Below are 23,594 nucleotides of genomic sequence, written 5' to 3'. Positions count from 1 at the left end.
GAGGAAAGATTCATGTTGGGTTGTTTGGGAAGTAATGAAACCAAACTGAATTTAATTCCTGCACTTTGCAACAAATGCTTTTTTCCTTTTAATCATGTAAAAGCTCTCCCTGAGCTACCAGTTTCTATTTCCTCATCCCATAAGTGGGATGAAATATTGTCCATGGATGTTCAAGTGCCCTGGCCTGAGAAGGAATTTTACCCATAGAATCTCTTATTGAAGTTAAATAAGGTATTTGTGGGATGTTCTCTGAGGACCGTTTTAAATTAAAGCTAAAATCATCCCAAAGGGACTGATAGTTTCAAAGACTTTGGTGTTGATATTGTATGTGGTTATTTGGTTTATGTTTTTCCAAATCTGTGCTATATCAAAGTCCCAACCATCTTTTGACTGGATGTGATCTTCTTTAAATCGTAAAAAGAGATTCTTGTCCTCCAGTGATGCTGCTGTAATCCTTTCTGGAAAATAGTGAGTGTGTAAACATGTAAATGAAAGCGAACGGTTTCCAAATGAGTGTGGAGGAGCACTACATCAGAAAATGAAATTTTGTGTATTTTTACAGGGATTTTCATTTAAGAATTGGAATTTGTTTCTAAAGTATGTTACATTCTAGAAAAAATACAACATGTGTTTTCTGAGTCCTTATATGCCAGGCATGCACTAAGCACCGTGGGGGAGATGCTAATGAATGAGGCACTTGTGGCCTCTAGGGGGCAGTCATTTAATAGGGGCAGTAATTCCAACACAGAGCAGCCCTTGGTAAGTCCTGGATTTTTGAGAATTGTCTTTTTCACTAAAGCAGACTTTTTCAAAAGGTTTAGAGAAGAATGAATCACCTTGATAAACTGTTGTAATGGGAAAACAATTTTATTAAGAATATTGTTATCTCTAAAGCGTTTTTGCTAGGACTTGCTTCTTCAACTTGATCAAACGAGCACTATGTGAAGAGCTTGCAGGTTGGGATGTCCCCTGACCCCACACACACACTCTTTCTGGTTAGGGGAATGCCGGGGCTTTGTTGTGGCAGTACCGTGTATCTTATGACTATGCTGATGTGTATTTGCAGTTGAAAGTGCAGTTGGGGAAGATGCTGTTTTTTGGTTTGGATGAGGAATTGGGCCCTAAGAGTGGTGTTTATTTTAGTGGGTTGCAAATTTCTTTTGCTAGAGCAACTATTCTGTCTTGTCTAAGTATTGCTGTTTCTTCTAAGATCCTCAAAGAGTGGCCTTGTGCAGTGTAATTGTATCCATTTGCTTAAGATATTTAATTAAATTCATGGATCATTTCTAAAGCAGCATTAATCTGCCCATTTACTCAACTGATTGGACTGTGACATGCTGGATAGGATAGGTGGTTCACGGGCTTTTGCTCTTACAGATGTTTATGAATGGAAAAGTATGTTGAGGTCCCTCTAGAGAATTTAAAGCTTAGTCTTAATAATACCTTATGCTTATATAGCTATTTATAATAAATAGAACACTTATCTTATTTTCTTTCCCCAGAATTCTCTTAGGTAAGGTAAGCAGCATACGTCTGTGCCTAGAGACTTGGGATCGAACTTCTGCACTATTGTTATGAGCTGTAAAACCTAGAGAAAATGCAAGCCTCTTTTCCATTTATAAAAGGAGAATCGTAACAGTTGTTCTTACCATAGAGTTTTAGTTTGAGGCTTAAAACAACAGGAGAATACATTTGCAATTTTTCTTCACTTTGCTGTATGTGCTTTTCCAATCAGATGAGGAAACTGATTCTTAGAGACGGTAGGAGACTTGTTCAGGGTAAAATAGCTACCTAGTGACAGCCAGATACGGATCTTCTGACTCTAAGGTCCAAGTTTTTCCTGTTTGAATTAAACTGTCTTTCTGTGTAGGCATAATATCAACTGATTGTTGAAATGGAAACAATATTATCTACTTTGATTTCCCTTCCGTTTTTAGATAAAAGAGTGACAGATGTTCAGAGAAGTGTAATGACTTTCTACGTCAACAGACTCTCAAGCGGTAGATTCCGGAGCAGGCCCCTCGCCAGATGTGTCTTGCAGAGCTGTCTGCCTGCCCTGGCTCACTTTCTCTCCATTCGAATTATTCTCGAGAAAAGATTGTCATTCAGAGGTCGTCCTCTCATATCCCAAATGGCACTGCAGCTATTGCACTTCATTAGCTCCGAAGCCCGGTGTTGCTTTCATGTGCATTTCACCTTCCACAGAAAGTAGAACCCACAAACGGAGAACTCCTAATTTTGAATCACTGAAGTGTCCCAACATTAGGCTTTACTTACCAGGTTCATAATGACAAGCCATAGAATAGCAGGAATTTTCAAGTGTATGGATAATGAAGAATACTGAAACACTTCCCTATTTAGTGTGAATCTGGTTGGAATCAAAAATTATCTTTAACCAATACTATCCTAGGTCGTGTTTAACCGTGGCATCCACATTTGGAATTGGACTTTAACATTATGAAATACTTTTCTGGATAACTTCATACTTCATTGAAATATTATAAGCATATACATACTAATATTCCTTACTTAGGAATACCCACTCATTTAAGGGTATTGTAGGTTGAAGGCAGAGTTGATTTATCTAACTTATTTAATGTGTGGCTAAAGTTTGAATGTTTCTGGTTAACCATTTAAGGATGCACCTCTCAAATTTATGGCACGGAGACTGCCAGATTTCATAAACTTAGAAGGGGAATCCCTCGAACCAAGTCTCTGAAAGATGGCCGTGTAGTCTGTGAGGTACCACTTCTGATGGAGCTACCACCATCTTCTCAGGCACTGCCTTTGGACTGTTCTCATCACTACAGAGCTCTTTGTTTTATTTAGGCAAAATCAGCCTTTCAGCCTTCTAGATACAAAATAAATCCAATCCTTCGTCTGCATGGCAGCCCTTTGACAATTAGAGAACAGATCCTTTTTCTCCTCTTAGCCAAGTTCTCTTCTTTTCTAGGCTAATCAAACCTAGGTTCTTCACTTTTTTTCCCCTTACATAGATTGATTTCCATATAATTATCCTAAGCTTTGAGAATAATTTTTTTAACTTTGTATAACAAAGTTTTTCATCAATTTTTATTATAAAAGTTTTCTAAGCTCTTGCTTAAAAAGAATTAAAGATTACATAAAGGAATAAAATGAAAAATATAAAAAAAGATGCCCTCACCTCTCTCTGATTCTTTAGGCCCTTGCCTTGGAGATAACCCATATTGAAAGTGGGTGTAAACATGTATATATATATATGTGTGTGTATATGTATAAGATTAAAATTGTAATAAGATACAAACTCAAAGTTGTAACCATGTACATTTATATACATTATTCAGTAATGCTTAATGATAAAAATAGCTACAATTTAATGATTGCAATGAGAGATTGTGCTAAACACTGTACATATGTTATCTTATTTAACCCTCATAAAAATTCTTTAAGGTAGGTGATAGTTACTTTCCTCTTATAGTTGAATAAACCACACAGAGAGGTTAAGCAAGTTGCCTGAAGTCACACAGGCTCTACTCATTCTATTCTATCCTGAGTAAAATGCCATAGAGAAATGCCCATCGGACTGCAAGTAAAGAATTTAGTGGCGAATGTTTCTCTTTGCTTCTTTTCCCTTCTTTCTTTGTCTGAGCTAACTGAAATGAGTGCAGTTGATTTTCACTTTGAATCTTGTGAAATAAGACAAATCTCTCCTTGACTGAAATATAACATAAAGAGTTTGAAAATGCTGGAAATGAAGGAGACTGAAAAAAAGCGATATTGAATAAGATTGGTTAAAGCCTGATAGGACATTGCGAGAAAAACGTAATTGGTGCAGCTTTATAAATTTATGAAACAGTATCTTTCCAATGAAAATGAGTCCCCACTGCTCTCAGATTAAAGTCCAGAGTATTCTTATCTGGACGTCAGAGGTCCGTCACGGTACCTCTGCAAGCCGGCCCAACAGAACTTCTTTTCCTTTGTCCACTGGTAAGTCCCCCCACCCCATCTCTGTGCCTTTGCACACAGTGCCCCTCAGCTCAGGCCGACTTCTCCTACAGCCATCCAGTCACTCCTCCAGGTCGTTCGTCCACTCTTCAGGACTTGGCTTTGATATCCTTAAACCCTATAGGCTGCATGAGCTGGCTGTGCTCCATGCTCCTGCAGCAGCCTGTGTGGCCCTGTCATGGTTCTCATCACGTTGAGCTGGGATGTGTTGCCTGGCCTGTCCCTCCCTCTGGACTGTAAGTAAAGTTCAGAGCCAGGCTGGGTCTTACTCACCTTTGGACTCTTGTCACTGCTTGGCATTTATTAGGAGCCTGATAAACACTCGTTGGATGAATGAAAACATGAACGGATTTTGAATTTTTAAAAAGGGCATTTATAATTAAATGTGCCCATCCAAACCTAAAAATAAGCATACAGCTAGATTTTAACAGAAATGAGGCCAGTCTTGAAAGAAGTGAAACTGTTGGCAGAAAGCTAGACCAATTCGGTAATCAGCCTTTTTCATGTGCAAGGACACTGGAGGAGAGAGAGACGATGGATACGTAGTCCGGGACCCCTTAGAGCTTTATAACATGAAAATGTAAGAAAATAATTAGCTCATCAAAAGACGCTGCTTTCTTGACCCCAAAATGCAATCTATTGTGTGATTCATTATCAAGGTAACTTTTTTCAGCAGGAAAAAAACACATTTTTTTTTTTTTCTTTAGGAAGTAACAGTAGATGTCTTTTGTCTGTAGATCTGTGTGTTTCTTCATTGGTATCACTAGGTTTGACTCTTAGCTATTTTCAGGTTTAATAAAAACTCTTTGTATCACCTTTGGCCATCTGCTGTTGTATGTAAGCTCTATGGTGAGTTACTGCTTTTTATAACCTGTACTGATCATCTTGAACTCTTTGTGGAAAGAATCTATAATTTTAGATGGATTGAAGAATCCTGGAGTTTAGATTGTGCATTTCCTCATTGGCAAAACTTGTAACTCAGGGAAAAAACTAAGTTATAGTTATTGTATGTTAAACAGTGTCTCTTGGCATTTACTTGGAAGGTTTTGACAGAACAGCTAAACGTCTGAAGAAGAAGTCCTTCACGCTCCAAGGAATTAAGAAATCTCATAGCACATGCCAAGAGATCTGGCAATTTCTACTACCTTTAATTGCTTTACTTGACATGTGACAGGCCATAGTCTAGATCCAAAGTATCTTTTTATTTCAGTAATGCATCAAAGCATAATTTAAAAAGGTGCTAGGGATAGAAATTAAAATTCACCTGTGTGTGGTGTTAACAATGCAAATAACCCCACCAAGAAAGTGGTCAGATGACCCAGGGCTCTCTGTGCAGTGTTGGGTTTGCACGTGCAGAGAGTTACTGCTGGCATGCTGCAGCGTGGCACTCTACCTGGTGGCTGGCGAGTTTGTTTGGCATATGTTGTAAGCCACTTCCTGAGTTTAGAAATGTTATGCTGTGAAAGAAGTGCACGTTGGAATTGGGTAGATGTGGCAAAAGGCAGGGTGGATAAGTGGTACGATCACAGACATATGAAGTGCTCTGGGGGTGCAGAAGAAGGAGCCATAATTTCAACCAGAAGGATTGGGGAAGGCCTCAGTGGAAAGTGATGTTTGTGCCAGAAGTCAGTAGGTGGAGAAGAAAAGGAAGGTTGTTTCGGGCTGGGGGCTGAGGCACAGTGGCGTCATCATCGTGCACAGCGTGCTGAAAGAGCTGCATTTAGGCCTGGGAGCTGGAGCCCATGCGGGTGGGAAGTGCAGTAGTGCATGGCTCTGGGAAGACAGCTTGAACCCAGATCAGAGCGAGCCTGCTGAGGAGGTTGGACTTTATCTGTCGGCAATGGGAGGACGCTGAAGGTTCGGGAGCAGGGGTAAGGCAGGGCTGACTTGTCTAACAGGCATATGCCTAGGGAACACAATAATTCTAAGGCCCACAAAAGTGATTTAATTTCTTTTAAAAACCAGAATAAAATAAATAAGTATAACAGTAAGCAGTTCATCTTTATGCCAATGCAATAAAAAATATATTAATATATATAATTGTTTTTCAATTATATATATTAATGGGCACACGAAGGCCGAAGTGCCCAGGGCCCATGGAGTCCTCTCACAGCCCCAGGGAAAAGAAAGGAAGATGAGAGCCCAGGAGGTGATTTGCTGCTGGGTAAAGGATGGGTCCCCTCTGTGGTTCCCTACTGTGCCCTGGCAGCATCAGGCTTCCCTGAGATGCTAGTTGAAAACACAGATTCCTGGGCCCTAGGGGTTTCTGCTTTGGCTAAGGAGAGAGGGGGCATACGGAAAGAGAGAGCGTGTGCCTGAGCACAGGGAGCCCAAGTGAACGGCAGGTAAGCTGATGACCTGAGAAACGATGAGGGCCCAACCAGGGCAGTGCCAGGGAGACTGTGGAAGGAAGAGGCAGCCCTGGAAAGCACAGCACAGAAGGATGGACTGACCCACAACTGACCACATATGGGATGGGAGGTGTGGGGAGAGGAGGACGCATCTCCAGTCTTGGCCAGAAGTGGAAAAGGTGAGCAACTGGTTTTCCAGCTGCCAGTGCCCCACGAGCATGCTTGTGGAGGAGCTGAATAGACTGTCAGTTCGGCACAACACCTCGGCAGGCTTCAGCTCTTCCGTGGGCTGCCCGTTAGGCTGTGTAGATCTCCAGGAGGGTGCTGTGGAGAGGCTGGGGTGGGGCGGCAGGAGCAGGGTTTGTGTTTGCCTCGGGGAGGAGCAAGGTACTCAGTAGAAATGCTGGAACTGGAGCTCTGTGGCACTGGGCTGAGTCAGACCTGAGGCCGGAGGGCAGGACAGGGGTAGGGTAGCCAGCCTGCCCTTAAGCCATTCTCACTGGGCAAGCCCTAGGCTCTGGTTTCTTGCTTGGTGATGGAGCTCAGGAAGAAAGCTCAAACACCAGAGGAACTTGGAAGATGATTATTGAAGCAGGAATTCTTGGTCTCTATGGAAACAGACAAGTGCCTGAGAAAACCCTGACCCCAGGAGTTCTCCAGGACTGCCCCATACCGCATTTGGCTTCTTGAGCGTGCAGTGAAAATCTTAGCAGGGTAACAGTCCTCCTTCTCTCACCCCTTGCTCTCCCTTCCCTTCCTCCCTCTTCTGCAGTCCTCCTTTCTCTCTTCTCTTCTTTCTTCCTCTTCTTTCTTCTTCTCCTCTGTCTCCATCTCCAACTTCCTTGTGCCTCTCTCTCCTCCTCTGCTTCCACTGCTCTTCCGCTCCCTTCTTCTCTCTGCTCCTCCTTTTTCCTGTCTGGTCTCCTCCCTTCTCCCCAGGCAATGAGTCAGCATATTTGGGGGACTTGGAGCCCCAAGCCACAGGAAGGTGTGTGGATGGCTAGGGTTTGGGTGTGTGTGTGTGTGTGTGTGTGTGTGTGGTGACTTAGATCCCAGCCAGCTGCATGTGGTCTGATAGGTGTGAGCGCTGGTGTCACCTTCCAATTTTGGGAATTGCATCTGACCTACCTAAAATTCCATTTGCTGTTTCAATTAGCATAGTGTTCCACGCTGTGACTTGGTGATGAGAGGTTTTATAAGCCTCCATGCCAGAGGTAGCTGCGTTTTATTCAGATGAAAGGAGGAATTTTACTTACTAATTCCCAACTAGGGAGTGCAAGATAATAGCTCGCCAGTTTCCCCTCCCTGTCTCTCCTGCTCACCCCTGCAGGAGAGCACATCTTCCCTCCCCTCCCCTCTTGCTGAAGACTGGATAATTTGCTCTGTTTTCAACCCTTCCAAGTCCAGTTGGTGGATGCCATTGAGCCATGGGGGCATTAGGGAATCACGAGTCAGAAAACCCAGATTTAAGCTCTCGCTTTGTCATTTACAAGCTGTGACCTTGGGCGGGTCGTTCAAATGAGAAAAGTCATACTGACTCAGCCTCTTTCACAGGCAAGGTGAGATGTGGGAAGATAGATGAAAGCACTTCGCAGTGTTAACTCTTCCTTTCACGTGTCTCCCGGCTACCTGCTGCGCCGGCACTGTACCAGTACGGGAGTCGGTGGACACGGCAGAGACAGATACAGCCTGGGCGCTTATAAGTGTACATGATGGTGCAGCAGCCATCCCACAAGCCAGCGTTCAGAGATCACCGGTTCTGTGGCATGCTGACTGCCGCAGGTGGCTAGACAGAGGAGGAGAATGCAGGGGGGTGGTAGGGGGAGGGAGGTCTGACTAACCGACAGAGGCCGATCAGGAACGCCTTTCTGAGGAGACAGCGTTGGAGCTGACACCTGAAGAAACAGAAGAAATAGAAGCAAACTGAAAAAAGCGAAAGGAAGCAGCGCTGGGTGTGGAGCGTTTCAAGTACTAGGCACAGCACGTGCAAAGGCCAGGAACGGGGAGGAAGCTTTGCAGAAAGGCACGTGTCACAGGCGGAGCTGGCACTCCATGAGCCGGCAGGGAGGGACGGCAGACGAGTCTGAGTTGTGTGTTTGAGAGGCCATCGCCGCTACTGCATTAAGGAAGAATTTGAGGCGATGTCACAGGCGTTCCAGCTTGTAGGCAGGACTTGTGCACCATGGAAGTCGAGGTCAGCAACTGTGCTGTTCAACGTGAATGTCAGCCTTCTCTTTTTCAAGTTCAAATGGACTAACATTTTCACAGCATCTTAGTGTTGGCAACATGCTTTTTGGTACCCCATCATTTTTAGTTCTTACAATTATCCAGGGAAGAGGTGGCAGTAGCAACGTTTTAGAGATGAGAACCTCTGTTAAATTCAACCAGTTGACACGCAGCTGAGCCAGCAGTAGGGCCCAGGTCTTCTGTCATGTTGGGGTGTGACAGAGATTGCAAGGGAGGTGAATTGAGATCTTGGGCAGCTAGTGGCCAAGAGGTATCAGCTACTTTAGGAAGAGTCAAGCTGGAGGAATAGAACAGGAAAAAATGGGGTTTAACTGCTGGCAGAATTGGCTTACGTTGCCTCAAAAAGTGTAGCAGGATTTCACTTTAATTATGGGTCTTAAAATCCAACCATTAAAACCACGAATGGGGTAGGGGCCTGGCTTTGTGTCTCCGTGTGCCAGGACACAGCTATCTCCATTGTGCCCCTCACTGGCACACACAGCCTGGAAGGCTCTCTCACACTGTCTTCTTCTGTGAGCTTCTGTGGTTGTAACAGAAGACGCTTCTATTTCGTATGTTGCTTTGTTTTCAAGCCATTGCATGAGAGCCGGGCTTCTTGTCTTTTAAAGCCCAAAAACGAAACAAAACAAACCCCCGTTTTTGTTTATAGCAGCGATACATATTCATGAAAAGAAAATTTAAGACAATTCAGACAGTGGTATAAAAATGAAAGTAAAAGTCCATTTCCTTTCTCCCCAACTTTTAGTCCTGCTCTCCAGATGTAATTAATGTTAATGGTTTCTTGTGTACACTTACAGATTCTCTATACATATGCAAGCTTAGACACAACCACATAGACGCATACAGATTGCTGCACACCTGCACATGCATTTTCACACACTCATGGATAATGTATACCTGTATGTCCTGGAATCCTTCTCCATATGCTGTTATGTAACTTGATTTTTACTTAACACTATGTCTTAGATGACTTTCTACATTAATACCTAGACATGTACGTCATTTTCTCTAAAGATTGCTTTGAATTCTACTGTCCTAGCTCCTCTATTGATAGGCAGTAAATGTCTTTGAACATATATTTTTGTATATCGTATATGTGGTGCACCCGTGCACTGCATTCTTACGGGTGGAATTTCTAGGAGAGAGAGTGTATGCACTTCACACTGTGATAGATTTGCCAGATTGCTGTTTCAGAACTTGTACCGACTTAAATTTCTACTAACTGTGTGTGAGACTACTTGTTTTCTGACATCCTTGTCAAAGCTGAGTATTATCAAACTTCTTAATTTCTGGCAGTCTCGTAAGTGAGAATTAGTGGTGATGATTTGTTTAAAACTGGCATTAGATGTTGATACTTCCGTAAGTTATTTTTATTTTTGGAAATGGGTTTTAATTACTTTTTATTACATAGGTAATACATATTTGGGGCAAAACAATTTAGAAAATGCAGAAAAGCATGAAGAAAAACTAAAAACATCTGATAAACTTGTTTTCATGGATGACCATTGTTAGTAGTTTGGAATATGTCTTTCTGTGTCTTATCTATGCGTAGAGTGTGAATGAAAATATTGTCTTGGCTCTCCATTGATTGTGGCTGCTAGTTTTGTTGTAGAAGACCAGCATGGGGCAGTGGAGAGAGTGCTGGAGTTGGAGCTAGTGGCTGGTCAGATTCAAGTTTTGACATCACTGACTAGCTTTGTGACCTTGGGCAAGTCATTTTACCACTCCGAGCCCCTCTGTGAAAAAGATAATGCCTTTCTCATCACATTATTAGGAAAATCAAATGAGATAAGGTATAGAAAATTGCCTAGTGCATTCTCTGCCCTATAGTAGATGCTTGATAATTGTTGGCTGTCTCAAGAGGTTGAAGCTAAGTGAGGCCTCATTGGGAATCTTTTATTATCCTGAAGTTTCTTCAAGGTGGATCATTCTACTCCCTTCATTTTACAAGGTTCTGAGCAATTTTCTTCATTATATTCATTCTGAGATCGTTCATAAGCTTTAAGGCAAATTCGTGGTCATCGTGTGGTCCTCATAAGTGTGTGTCTCTTTGTGACTGCCTCCAAGTTGAGGCAGTTGGCGGGCTTGACACGTCACGGGGTGCTCAGGACAGCCCAGTTTAAGGAGAATTTTGAGAGTGGAGGATGAAACCCAGGAACTTCCCAAGGATGAAAGGACACCAGCACTTATGTTCTAAGCGTGATTAGGATTGCTTGTTTTTCTTTATCTTTATTTATTCTTTCCCAGTGTTGTTACAAAAACTCATTCATGTAAAGCCATAGTTCTCAATGAGAGACTATTTTATGCACCCTCACCAACATCTGGCAATGGCTGGAGACATTTTTGGTTGTCACGGTTTGGGGGGGTTGTTACTAGCTTCTCGTGGGTAGAGGGCAGGGTGCTGGTAAGCATCCTACAATGCACAGGACAGCTCCACACGATGAAGAACTATCTGGCCCCAAGTGTCAGTAGTGCGAAGGCTGAGAAACCTTGATGTAAAAGGAATGAATATATTGGTTAAGAGATGAAGGTAGCAAATGTGGTGAAGTATGCATCCATGGACCCAGCAAGCTGATGGTACCATCAGCGCCACAAATTAAACCATTCCTAAAAGGGATTTCTTCCTGGCTGCAAGAAGGTCCTTTGCTTTTCAGGTGGCTGGTGTGGAAAAGGCCTAAGTTATAAAACTGTTCTGTTTGGCTAGGGTTATTACCTGGAGGCAGAAGAGTCCTAGAAAGTTCAAGTTCGTGTCTCAGTTTCCCTGGAATCCAAGGTAGACTTCCTTTGTTCATTCAGGCATTTATTCATTCAACAAATATTGTTAAGTGACTACCAGCCTGAGAACTATGCTGTGAGATAAAAGAGAAAAAGACACAAAAGCCACAGTATCTGCCTTAGAGGAGCTTAGAAGACAGTATTGTGGTTAAGAACTCAGATCTGCAACTGTGTTTCCAGGGTTCAAATCCTGCCTCTACCACTTGTAATTTACGAGATTCGTGTCCTCATTTTAGGATGAGCTTAAGAATATTTACCTCACATGGTTGTTGTGATGATTAAAATGTTGGCAAACGTAGAATGTTTATCACAATGTCTAGCTCCATAAAATTTTAATTGCTTTCATTATTTTTCACTACTATTGCTGGAATCTTGGTGCCTTATGGATTTTCTAGGTTAGGGTTTTCAAATTTGATTAGTACTAGATTCCTTTCCTCAATAAAGCCTTACCCAGACTCTCAATATATGAAATACATGAAAACAGAGCATCTCTAGTTAAAGTAAGGATGGGAGGCTGGAACACGGCTTTCTTGGGAACACTCGCCTCTCTCCCCCAACAGTGGTTTTTTGTGCGTAACGGCAGAACCTGGGGTTGTGTAGAATCTGTTTTGACAACCAGTGATCTCATCCAGTCCACTCATTTTAAGAGTGAGGAAACTGAGACCTGGGGAGAGGAAGTGATTTAAAGAGGGGGTAAGGCAAGGATCTGAGTAACTCTGATGTGCGTGTGCCAAGCACAGAAACGATGCTCTGGGAGGGAGTTCAGAGAAGGCAGAGACAGACTCCTCCTTGGTTAGGTTATATTTAGGGCTGGTTTTGAAGGGTAGGTAGGATTTGAGCATTTCAGACAAAATTGGAAAGAACATTTTCCAAGGAAGAAACAGAATGATAAAAGGATGGAGGAAAAAACATTGGAGTCTTTACCCACGTCTTAGTAAATTATCCTTGGTTGCAAGTAATAAAAGCTTATTTTAAAGCGTCTTAATTGAAACCAAAGGAAGGCACTTGTTGCAAAGTCACAGGGTACTTCTGGGTGCCAGGGTCAGAGAGTGAAGCCCGGCCTCATTTGGACCTAGACGTCCAAAGCTGAGGGCCCCGGGCAGCCCCTCTCTCTAGTGCTTCATGATCTTCTTTTGTTCTCTCCTGTGCATTTGCTTCATCCTTCCTTCTCTCTCGGTAGGGCACCTTTCTTGTCTTCTCTGTGCACATGGCTTCCTCACAGTTCCCAAGTTTACATGTCACTAACTCAAGTGATCAGTCTTCATTGACCATCTGTCTCTGAATCCCAAACTCTAAATCCCAGGAAGAGAGAATCCCGTTGGCGTGCGAGAGGTGGTCCTTGTGCACCTCTCATCCAATGGCTGTAAGGAGAGGGGGAGGTGAGGAGCCTGGCTTGTTCTGTCCACATGGTTGGCCAAGCCCTGCTCAAACTTGAAAAAGATGCAGACTGACCCTCAACTTGCTCCTTTACCATCAGTGGAGACAGGCGTCTGTGTATCTATGACAGAGTATGAGGTAAACAAGGCAGAAGTAAGTGAGTGGGTTGATGAAGGCTTCTCTGAAGAGGGACACGAGTGCTGGCTCTGAAAGGTAGGCAAGATTTCCTCAGGTGGAGAATGGGCTGATGGAGGACGTTCCAAACAGGAGCTGACTCGAAAGGTGGCAGAACATTAAGTGTTTGAGTAACAGTGAGCAGTTGAGTACCTATATGTGCCATTGACTGCAGTCATTCGTTGAGGACTTGCTCCTTAATGAGGGTATGTTTATGGACTTAACATAGTTAAATTGCTTCTCCCGTGTCATAGAGAATGAAAATATGAACCGTATGTAGAATGTTTCAGCCTTAAATTTTTTTTCTCTATAGTTTCTTCATTTATGCTTTTTCTGCTTGATTCTACAAGGTCAAAAATGACTTTGAGCAAGATTGGCAGCTCATGCTTTTTTGTCAAGTAGCTGCTGAAATTGTGGATTGTCCTGACTTCCTGCCGGGAGAATAGGCGCACAGTTTCCGTCACTATAAAGTGGTGTGTGTGTGTGCATGTATGTTTGTTTTAGGGGATTGCTGCTCAGGTGACTTCTAAGATCCTTTCTAACTCTAACATTTCGGTGTTCAGGAGCTTTTCTCTTTCATCTCAGTAATGTTGGCAACCGGTTAGATTTAATTTATTGTAGAATTACTTATAACAGGGAAAAATTTTAAACTGCCTAAAATGTTCCAAAATAGGAGATTGGTTTAGATAATTGTGGTGTGCCTATATGGTATTACTAAATAGCCATCAAAAATAATTGTTCAAGGAAGTTTTAATGTAATGGGATGATCTTTGAAATATGAAATTTGTGGAATAAACAAGAAACAATCTCTATGCTGAATTAAAGAATATAAACAGATTTTTATAAATACACAGGAAAATCATTGTAAGGATATATACTAGTCTAAAAATGAAGGAACTGGATCAAAATATTATAAAAGGATATTTGGACATAGGGTACCAGTAATTTTAACATTTTATTTTTATATGTTTTGCTATGGTTTCCACAATAGATTTATGTTTCATAACTATAATTTCATATGAATATATAAAAAGAACTATATTCTTTTTCTGCAGCTACTTTTGGACCTTAAATTTTTATTGAAATAATCACAGATTCACATGAAGTTGTGAGAAACAATACAGAGAGATCCTGGTAAACTTTGCCCATTTCTCCCAGTGGTAATATTTTGCAAAACTATAGTGTAATATCACAGGCAAGATACTGACATTGATACAGTCCATCTCATATCTCCTGGTTTTATTTGTGCCTGTGTGTGTGTGTGTGTGTAAGTTCTATACTATTAGGCACCTGTGTGGGCTCGTACATCCACCACCTGGTCCAGATATGGAACAGTCCAACCCCACAAGGATCCCTCCTGTCACCTGATTATAACCAGACCCATACCCACCATGCTCCTTTTAAAAACTTAGTTAACACAAATGTGTAGGGCATTTACTTTATTTTGCTTTTTCGTCTGAAGCCGTAATTGTCGAATCTTGGAGTTGGAAAGAACTTGGTAGTCTTGTTGGTCCCTCAGAATGTGGGAATTTTAGAGGGGAAGAGAGAGAGGTTTTATGATTCTCCGCCCTCCCTCAAACACATCATCAGTTTGAGCTCTCTCCCTCTCCTTCCCCCTGACGCCTTTGCCTCCATAATGCAGGTCTCGACTTAGCGATCATTTTCTCTGCAAACCCTTATCTGACTCTCTAAATCTGGGTCAGCTGCCCTGTGCCCTGGTTATATTCTATATTTTCCTCATCGTGGCGCTTTTCTCATCTTATGATTGCTCATAGATAATCAGTAAATGTTGGATGGGTAGATGAGGTCTGGATGAGTCCTTTCCTGGTTTCTGATTGCCTCTAGCTGCCAGCTCCCCTTCCTCCCCTACTCGTTGAGTGGCTTTTGATCCTACCTGCCCTTCCCAGCATTTATGTGCAAGCCCTAGTTTATTTTGGCTGTGTGACTACTTGCTCAGTTCACAAATTCCAGCCTATGCCTGCCAGTGCTTCACCAGCATGACTGACTCTCATCTGCGCTTCTCACATTTTCTCTTTTCCTTCTCCATTTCTAAAGCTAATGTGATGCTGACAGTGACTACTGTTAGTAGCTGTGAGCCTAGCGCTGTGCTATGCACTTATGTAGTATCTCTTTTAACACAATAGACTTGGTTATATTTTACTACCCCTATTTTTAAAATGAGGAAGCCAAGACTCAAGAAAAGCTGAGTGACATGTAGACAAGTACCTGGCAGAAGTGGATGGAAACCCAGGACTGTCTGCTACAAACCCACTTTCCTACCAGTCTGTGAGAAGGCTGTGGCCCTCCCAAAACAGCACTTCCTTTAGGAACCTTCTAGCCCTGATTGAACTCCTCCGGTCAGGTTACACTGGACTTTGGAAGGCGGCCATTCTATTGCTGGACACAGAACCCCGCTAGGAAGTGTCTTCTGATGCTCAGTGGCAATCTGCCCTTTACTTTCTCAGTGCCCTATGTAGATGGGCTGTGGTTCTGGCCTGTGGTGTGACATAAATTCCTTGAAGTCTGTGGATTCCTCTTGGTGTAGCTAGAAGGAATTGTAATGATTTTCTGGTCTTATTTATTGCACGTGAGGAAACCAGAGTGCAACGAGAGGAGCCCCGTTCAACTTACTTCCTTGAGTTACTTGACACCTAGTCGTGGTGCTCTGGTTTACCTTTCTCCTTCTAGCTCTTATAGTCTTTGCTCATGAGCTGGATCTCTTTTTGACCTTTCATTGCCTTAGTCCTTCTCCAATGGACACTCTCCAGCTGACCACTGTCCCTCTTGTTTTTGGAACTGATCTCAATATTCCAAGTTTAGGTTGACTGTGGGGAGTCCTAGAGAGGTTGTTTAATTCTGCCAGTAATTATGAGAACCCACTGTGTGCTGGAGACTGTTGGAACCTCTGCCACATTCTGCTCTCCTTCCTTTCTCCACATTGTCTGTAATATTTATGAGGCTGTAGGTTTGGCTGGGTGGAACAAAGGCCATCATGGCTATAGGTGGACCAAATGAAAGCTTATTTCTTGCACATATAAAAGCCTCATCTGCAATGCAGCTCTACCCTATGAAATAACTAGGGTCCCAGGCTCTTTTGATCCTGCCCTTCTATGCTCTTCAGGGTGTTACTCTCTTCCTTGTTATCTAAGATGGCCGACCGACACATCTGTTTTCCAGCACACCTTTTCCCCTTAAGAAACACCCTGGAAGTTGCTCTCTCACTTCCACTCACATCCTATTGGTTGGAACTTAATCACATGGTCACACCTCACCAAAGGGAAGCCTGGGAAATGTAGTCTTTTATTCTGGGAGGCCACATCACCAGATAAAAAGTATTCTTAAGGAAGATGAAGGGGAGAATGGATATTGATTTGACAAATAGCAGTCTCTGCCACATCCCTCCTGGGTTTCAGCTCTAGGGAAACAGGCCTGGGTTGGTACACTACAGCCTCTGGTCCTCCAGGCTTACGAAGTTCCATTTCTAGGAAAGATGGCAAAGCAGGACCTCCCAGTGGAGTCAAGAGAAATTCTCAGGATTTCATGAAAGACTGAAATTCAAAATCTTTGGTGAGGGGGTCACAATAGTAAAAATAGCTGTCATTTAATTGGGGCTTACTATTTATTTGACATGCAGGTGTTAGTACTTAGCACGTATTATCTTATTTAAATCTCCAAAGAATCCTACGAGGCAAGTACTATTATTCATCCCCCATTTCCAGATCAAGTTTTCCAGAGAGATGAAATAACTTCCCCACGGTCGCATGGCAAACACGTGGTGAAACTGCCCCCCATTTGCCTGGGTGTGCGGGCGTCCTGAGCTTGCTGCCTCTCCTTGGGACAGTGGACCAGTCAGAGTGCTCATTAGCACTTCATAAAGCCCTCTCGTGGTCCTCGTAACAATCAGACTCTCCTAGTTATAGGAGGTGTTGTTTTAAATAGGTTGTGAGCCCCAGTAGAAGGGACGGGTCTTTCATCCTGTTTGCTGAGGATGAGCTTAGGTCAGAAAAGATATTTGGTGACCAAATTGGCAAAGGCCGTGTCCCTGCACTCTGTCTCGCTGTTAGCAGTGCTCCTTGGGTTGTTTTCTTTGCATGAGGAAACTGAGGAGCAGAGGCATCCCAGGGCTTACTACACGTGGGAGAGTTAGGGTTTGACTCCATGTTGGGTTGCTGCCAAGGTGGAATCTGGATTTGCCCACTGCCTTGGGTTCGTGACTCTCGAGGGCCTGCACTCCGTTTCCTCATGTTCTGGAGTCTCTCAGGGTATCTGGAGACTGTGTGCCAGGCCTGAGTTTGCCAGCCTTGCTCTGCCTGGTTAGAGATCATGAACTCTGATTGATCACAGACATTTCTAGGCCCTTATTGGATGAAAACCTTGCTTTCAAACATGTTTTGTGTTTTTCTCTTGTCAGTATGGCAAATGGGTCATGCATACAAATATTAACAATGAGGCATTCTTTGTGGAAACCATGTCTCTATGGTTAAGTTTTTCCAACCCTCTAATCAGGATGTGTAGACCACCAGATGGGTACTTGACACCTGGATGTTTCAAAATAACAAACATTTGTTGAATTGTGGGGTGGTGATGGGGGCTGCCTTAGAGCTGGTGGGAGGGGCCACCTGTCTGCATAGGTAGCACTTACAGTAGGGTCTTCTGGAGAATGAGAGAGAGTCAATCATGCAAAGAACCAGGGAGAGGTCCCTAACAGAAGAAATGGCAAAAGCTAATGCACTGAGTGGGGAAAATGGAGAAGAGGCAAGAAATCAACTAATGTCATGTTTGAGTCTCATTTATTTTCGAGTTTGTTTGTTACTGGAGAGGAGACAGAAGCTCATTGTCAGTGGTGTCCCCCACCCGCCGTGGAGAATCAGTGGCTATTCTTAGACAAGCCTCAATGACAAATGCCTTCATGCTTGTCAAATTCGCCTTTGCTTAGGTGTCTTTGGAAAGTGATCAACAGCTTCCTTGCAGAAGTGTTGTTCTCTTTCGCTCCGTTAAACTCACCTGTGCAGGTGGTTGCATTGACAACGTTCCTGTCAGAATTCCTTTGAGATCTCCCAGGCGCTTTGAACATCAGAAAGGAGTGATGTTTTGATATTAGCAGTGGTTTATAAAAATAGTTAGATCATCCTTTCTTCTGAAAATTTATTCAAAGACTTAAAGGGTTGGAAATCAGATGCTTATATCAGAATTTCAAATCTGGAATTTATAGAAAATTGGAGGGTATTTAAAGGGTGTTCTGTTGGCAGAGGGGCTGAGCTGCCCTGAAAACAATGGCAGATTCTTTTATTTACGGTGATGAGAGCCTCACAGATGTGCATCAACTGGCCACAGTCCATCAGTCACTAGCAGATTTGCACGTGGTTCCAGTTTGAGTTTTTAATCTAATGTTAATTCAGCTATTCATATCAAGATTTGTAACATACTGAGAGGTTCTTAAAAAAAATAAGCAAAAAGAACATTAGTCCAGTAATTAATTGTCAGAATTTAATAGTACATTCTGGACTTATTTATTATTTGCCTAGGCTAAGCAGAGGTCCTTTTGATGTCCTTCCAATAACAATAAAAGTAACAGCTTGGTGAAATAATCAGAGTCTTAGCTGGAGAACTGAAGTTCTGGAAAGAGCTTTTATCTTCTAATCACATTGCTCTTTGGCATTGGCCATGAGTGCAAATCATCAGTGCCTTATTTTTGGTTTACAAAGGGCTTCTACAGACATCATTGTACTTTATTTTTACAACTGCCTTATGGGCTGGGTATAATTATCTTCAGTTTATGGCTGAGGAGACCGAGCCTCAAAAGGGGTCAATGACTTGCCCAAGGTTACTGCATAGCTAGCAGGGGACAGAATCCGGACTCCAACCCCGATGAGGTACCTATAGCCATAACTCCTGAAAAACATTGTAGCTTTAAAATCTTAAAAAGCATCAGTGCCATCTTTAGGACAATGGTTTAGGGATTTTAACTCCATAAGTATTGTTTTAAACTTTCTAAGAAAATATCTGCAAATTCTGTTCCTTTCTAACCCAATGACATTTTCTGTAATGTCCCTGAGTCTAGAATGCCTTGGGAGTATTTAATTTTTCCCCCAAGCTTCACTCTTTAATTTTGCGTTGTGTTTGTTTATATCATGTTGAAGGCAGTGCCTAGAGAATCATTACTAAGGATTTGTAGGTTGTTAACGTGACCTTTTTTAGACGAGGCATAAATATAAATAGAAATAAGTAAACTATTTCACAAAGTAACCAAGGCTTCAGCCATGTCTTGTCTGATTTGCTCATAAGAAATTCTTTTGAAGATATAGATAGTTGAGAAAAAGATGGAAATTTTGTTGTTAATTTAACTATCCCTGCTTTTGGAGAGGGCGTTAACAAAACTGTATCGAAAGAAAAAGAAGGCTTTCCGATGAGATTCTACTTGCAAAGTTTTCTGGGCAGACATGAAAACTGCCGGTATAAGATGTAATCGTGTCTGACTCAAGAACGGGGAGAACGTGGAGGACAAAACCCTTAAGCCTGACAGCCTCTGGCAAGGTGGTAAAAACACTGTGAGGTCTTTTAGAATGGCTTTTCTGGGGATAAAGCACAAAATGTAACGTACGTAACACATACAGATTTGTTGCTGGAGAAGAGACAGCAAAAAATACTCTTGAGACAGCAAAGGAAACCTAGAAAAGCATGAGCGAAGTTCCAGAAAAAAGCGAGAGCCTGGGCTATGGGAGAGCTGCAGGGGGCTCCCTGGGCCTGGAGCAGAGATGGAGGATGGTGAGGAGCACGGCAGGTGAGACCCCTTCCCTGTCACTCAAGGCTTTGCACACCTGTTACCTGGAGCACTTAGAGGTTTCTAATAAGGGCAGTGATGAAACAATTTGCATTTTAACAGCACTCCTCTGGAGAGGACTGGAAGGGTTTCTGGCTGGCACTAGTAAGATCAGTTATAGCAAGAAGGAGGCTGGAGAGGGACGTGCCCTGAACTGGTACTGCCTAGTGGTGTGAGGAAAGGGGGACGAATTGGGTGCTGGAGGAACAGGGGGAGGAGACAAGGTGAGTCTCCGATTTCTTTGTATCCACCCATTCTGACCCCATAACCTGCGTTGCCATAAACCTTTGTTGCCTGTAGAGTTTTTATGGCTAATCAGCCAGAGAGATTTGTTGATTCTTGAACAGATTCTTTCCTAATAACCACTCCCACCGGAAGTTGCTAATGCCCTTGGGGCTTTTTTATTCAAAGAACCTGTCAGCAAATGCTCGCTCTTTGTGTGTCTGCTTGTCCCTTTCTGCAGGGGCACTTTATGCTAATCCAGGAGGAAACAGCTGTCTTAAGTGGCTACCCAGAAGTGCAGTGGTTCAGCTTCTCTAATTAGAAGATTGCAGACCTAATGTCTGTACCATGTGAACACTGTAAATGCACGTGTTTCTTTCGATACAATACTGGACGTGGCAAGAATGACCGTGACTAAAAGTAGAAGACCTGCTATGTATGGTTTGAGGCTCCCTATTGATGCGGGGTCGGTGAGCCGAGGAGTCGAAAGAAAGATTTCTTGGACTCTCAAGATCTGGCAGTAGTGCTCTTTTAATTTAGAGAATAGTGTGGAATAGCATGGGGACAGGACCCATGGGCAGTCAGAGCTTCTGCTGCCCTGAGTTGAGGGTTAGGGCTAATTTTATAAGGCATGGGTGCGTGACTTATTTTTACTGGAAAAAGAAAAGATGATGTAAAAAGTCATTAAATGATTTCAGTGCAGATGGGGTCTGGTTATTGTGCGGTCATATCACTTTAGATACAAATCTGACCATATAGATCGGCATGTAGGTGAGGATGCCCTGGGCTTCTCTCCCTGGGGCAGCCCTAATTCATACCATAAAAAAATCCACCGGGTCATATAGTTTGGCATGTAGGCCAGGTCACCTTGGGCTTCTCTAGCTGGGGCAGCCTTAATCCACATCACCTATCACCTGTGAGATAAAATTCGAGTGTCTGAAGGGGCCATATAGCATTCCATCGTGGGGGGCTACCCACCCACCACCTTTGCTCAGCACTCTCTGTGAAGTTTATAGTTCAGGATTTAAGGTCAAAATCAATACTATTTATTGAGCCAGACACTTTGGGAAATAGTGCCCAAAACAAACTGTGTCTATCATTTTATGGAGCTCCTTGTCTGGTAGGTAGAAACAGAAAAATCAGGATAAAAACTACCATGCAGAAAAATAAACTAGAATAAGGAGATTGGGGTGCTGCTTTATTTGGTGATCTGGAAAGCCTCTCTGGTGAAGACATGTTTGAGCAGAGAGCTGTAGGAAGTGAGGAAGCAGGCCATGGCTCTCTGGGGGAAGAGCGATAGTAAGTGCCAAGGCCCTGAATTGAGATGGTAAACCATTGGAAGATTTTAACCAGAGGAGTACCGTGACTTGCCCTATTTCTCAGAAGAACATTTTTGTTGCTCTCTATGTACCAGACTGCAGGCAGGCCAGGGTGGAGGCAAAGATGCCAGCTGAAAGGCTACTGCAGTAATTCAGATGAGAGAGGATGGTGGCACCATAGGTAGTGAGAAAAGGTGGATTATATCCATCTGTATGTGTGTATATAAAATACATATACATTATATATTATGGTATGCAATGTGTATACTATGTAAATATCTATTGAGTTCTAATTTCAGATATATATTACAGTAGGAAGGGGAAACAGCCCAAGTGGAAAGCAGTGGTCTATATTCCCCATCACCTGGCTCCAACGGTTATCTTCTCAGAGCCAGTCTCATTTCTTCTGTACCTGTCTCTGCCCCTCTGGGTTACTGGGAAGTAAGTCCCAGCCACAGTATAATTTCATCCTTAAATATTTTAATGTGTCTAAAATATAAGGACTTCTTTTAAAAACATTATCACAATATCCTCATCACATCTAGAATATTAATAGTAATTCCCTAATATCGTCAAATATCCAGTCTGTTCAAGTTTTCCCAGTTCTTTTAAGCGGGAATCTTGTTTTTTCCTTTTTATGGTTTGTTTGAACAAGGATGCAAATTATGTTCATGCGTTGAAGTTGGTTGATATGTCTCTTAGTTCTCTTTATCTTCTGAAGTTTCCATCTCTTGTTTTGTCCCCTTGTAATATCTTTTTGAAAAACCAGGATATTTGCATTGTCAATTTTCCTCAACATCTGGATTTTGTTGACTACATCCCAGTGGTGGCACCTAACCTATTCCTCTGTCCCTGTGTTTCCTGGTAGTTAGATCTAGAAGCTTGATCAGATTTAGATTCAGGTTAGATTTTTGCAAGACTGTTTCGTATATTGTGTTCTGGATTTCCGTGGGGGGTACTCCATGCATGATTGTTTCTGTTTTTGTGATCACTGCCTAGTTCCGTTATTTTATTAGGAGTTGCAAATAGTGAGTTCTATCACTCCTTCTTTGCTTCTTAGCTGGAATACTTCTATGAAGAGAAACTCTCCCTCACCACGTATTTGGTTCCCTGAAGCACAGTTCATGTGACGAGGGCAGGAAAAGGCTTGGTTCTTTCCCTTTATTTATCAGTTTTCAAAAATAAAAACTGACTCTCTATCCTTCTCCAAGGGTGACTAATGAAGTTTCTCTCTCTTCCTCTTTATCTTATTATTATGAACTCATGTTTATAAACATGTATTTATGTCTCAATCCATTGCGGTTATTATTTACTGATGCTCAGATAGACCCATCTTTGGCCAGTGGGAGCCCTGTTGGCATCTGAGTCCTTTTGACAAACCGCAGTAGTCACTGACTCTTTCCTTGCTTTCTGTTATCACAAACCAGGCTCATCTTGTCCATTTTCTGCCCCAATCTTAAAATCAGCCATTTTTCAAAGAGTCCTAGTTATTTTTAGAGGGCAGTGGTGTTTCAAGACACCAATCTTTGTGTGGCGGGCGCTCACTGCTATTGGGTTGGTCTTTGTGTCTAGTCTTTTTCAGTGGGCAGAGTTAGCAACAAATTTTTTAAAAGCTAAAACACATAATGGCTTCATAATGATACTTTTAATTCAAATTCAGGAACATGGGGTTTTTACTTAATTTCGTCAGTCTTTTACATCTGTATCTCTTTTTTCCCATGCCAAAAATCCTTGTTCGCAATTACACCAATATAATTACTTATTTGCTTTATGCCATAATACACAGTCACAGAATAGCAATACTAACACTACCACCAAAACAGTTGAAAATTGTAATATATATATATATATATATATTTTTTTGGTCCAGATAGATTTCACTTTAAGGTGTTACTTTGTGTCTTACCGTCACTTGAGACAGTTTGTCTCTGTGCTTACAGCATCAATTAGATACTTAGTTGGGTTCATTTGCTTCATTTGCTCTCACTTTTTAGGGATTGCTTTTAAATTTATATTTGTAATTATGTAATTATGTAGAGTATTTACGTAGTTCCAAGTTCAAATCTATAAAAAAAGTTGTAGTCAGAGAAATCCAGCTTATCTCCCTGCTCTCATACTCTGTTCCCTGCCCCATAGGTAGTCTGGGGTTTATCTTTTCACTTTGTAAATGTATATATGTATACTCATTATATGTATGTTTTCCCCCATGTCCTTCCACTTGGTCTTGGATAAGCGGGAACTCTACACGTATTTTGATTCTGGATAAAATTTGAAGGTAGCATGGACAGCCTTTTCTGAAAGATTGAATGTGAGATATGAGAACAG

General features: G+C 42.3%; 1 protein-coding gene across 15 annotated transcripts in view; it reads left to right on the top strand.

The window, feature by feature from the left end:
- Window positions 1-23,594, top strand: part of DNAJC6 (DnaJ heat shock protein family (Hsp40) member C6) — a 134,931-nt gene that overhangs the window by 45,812 nt on the left and 65,525 nt on the right. The window contains exon 1 of one of the 15 annotated variants that reach the window (XM_070592272.1): window positions 5,701-5,855. The exons of 13 other annotated variants lie outside the window; for them this stretch is intronic. The gene's annotated coding sequence lies outside the window, so the exon portion shown is untranslated. Of the gene's footprint in view, window positions 1-5,700; window positions 5,856-6,756; window positions 7,050-23,594 lie in introns of those variants that run through there. One more of the 15 variants, XM_070592275.1, reaches the window with a different exon arrangement.

This window comes from Equus przewalskii, chromosome 24 (assembly GCF_037783145.1).
Source record: "Equus przewalskii isolate Varuska chromosome 24, EquPr2, whole genome shotgun sequence".
NCBI classification, from domain to species: domain Eukaryota; kingdom Metazoa; phylum Chordata; class Mammalia; order Perissodactyla; family Equidae; genus Equus; species Equus przewalskii.
The sequence above is the reverse complement of the archived record's forward strand: the minus strand, read 5'-3'. Positions and strand labels throughout refer to the sequence as shown.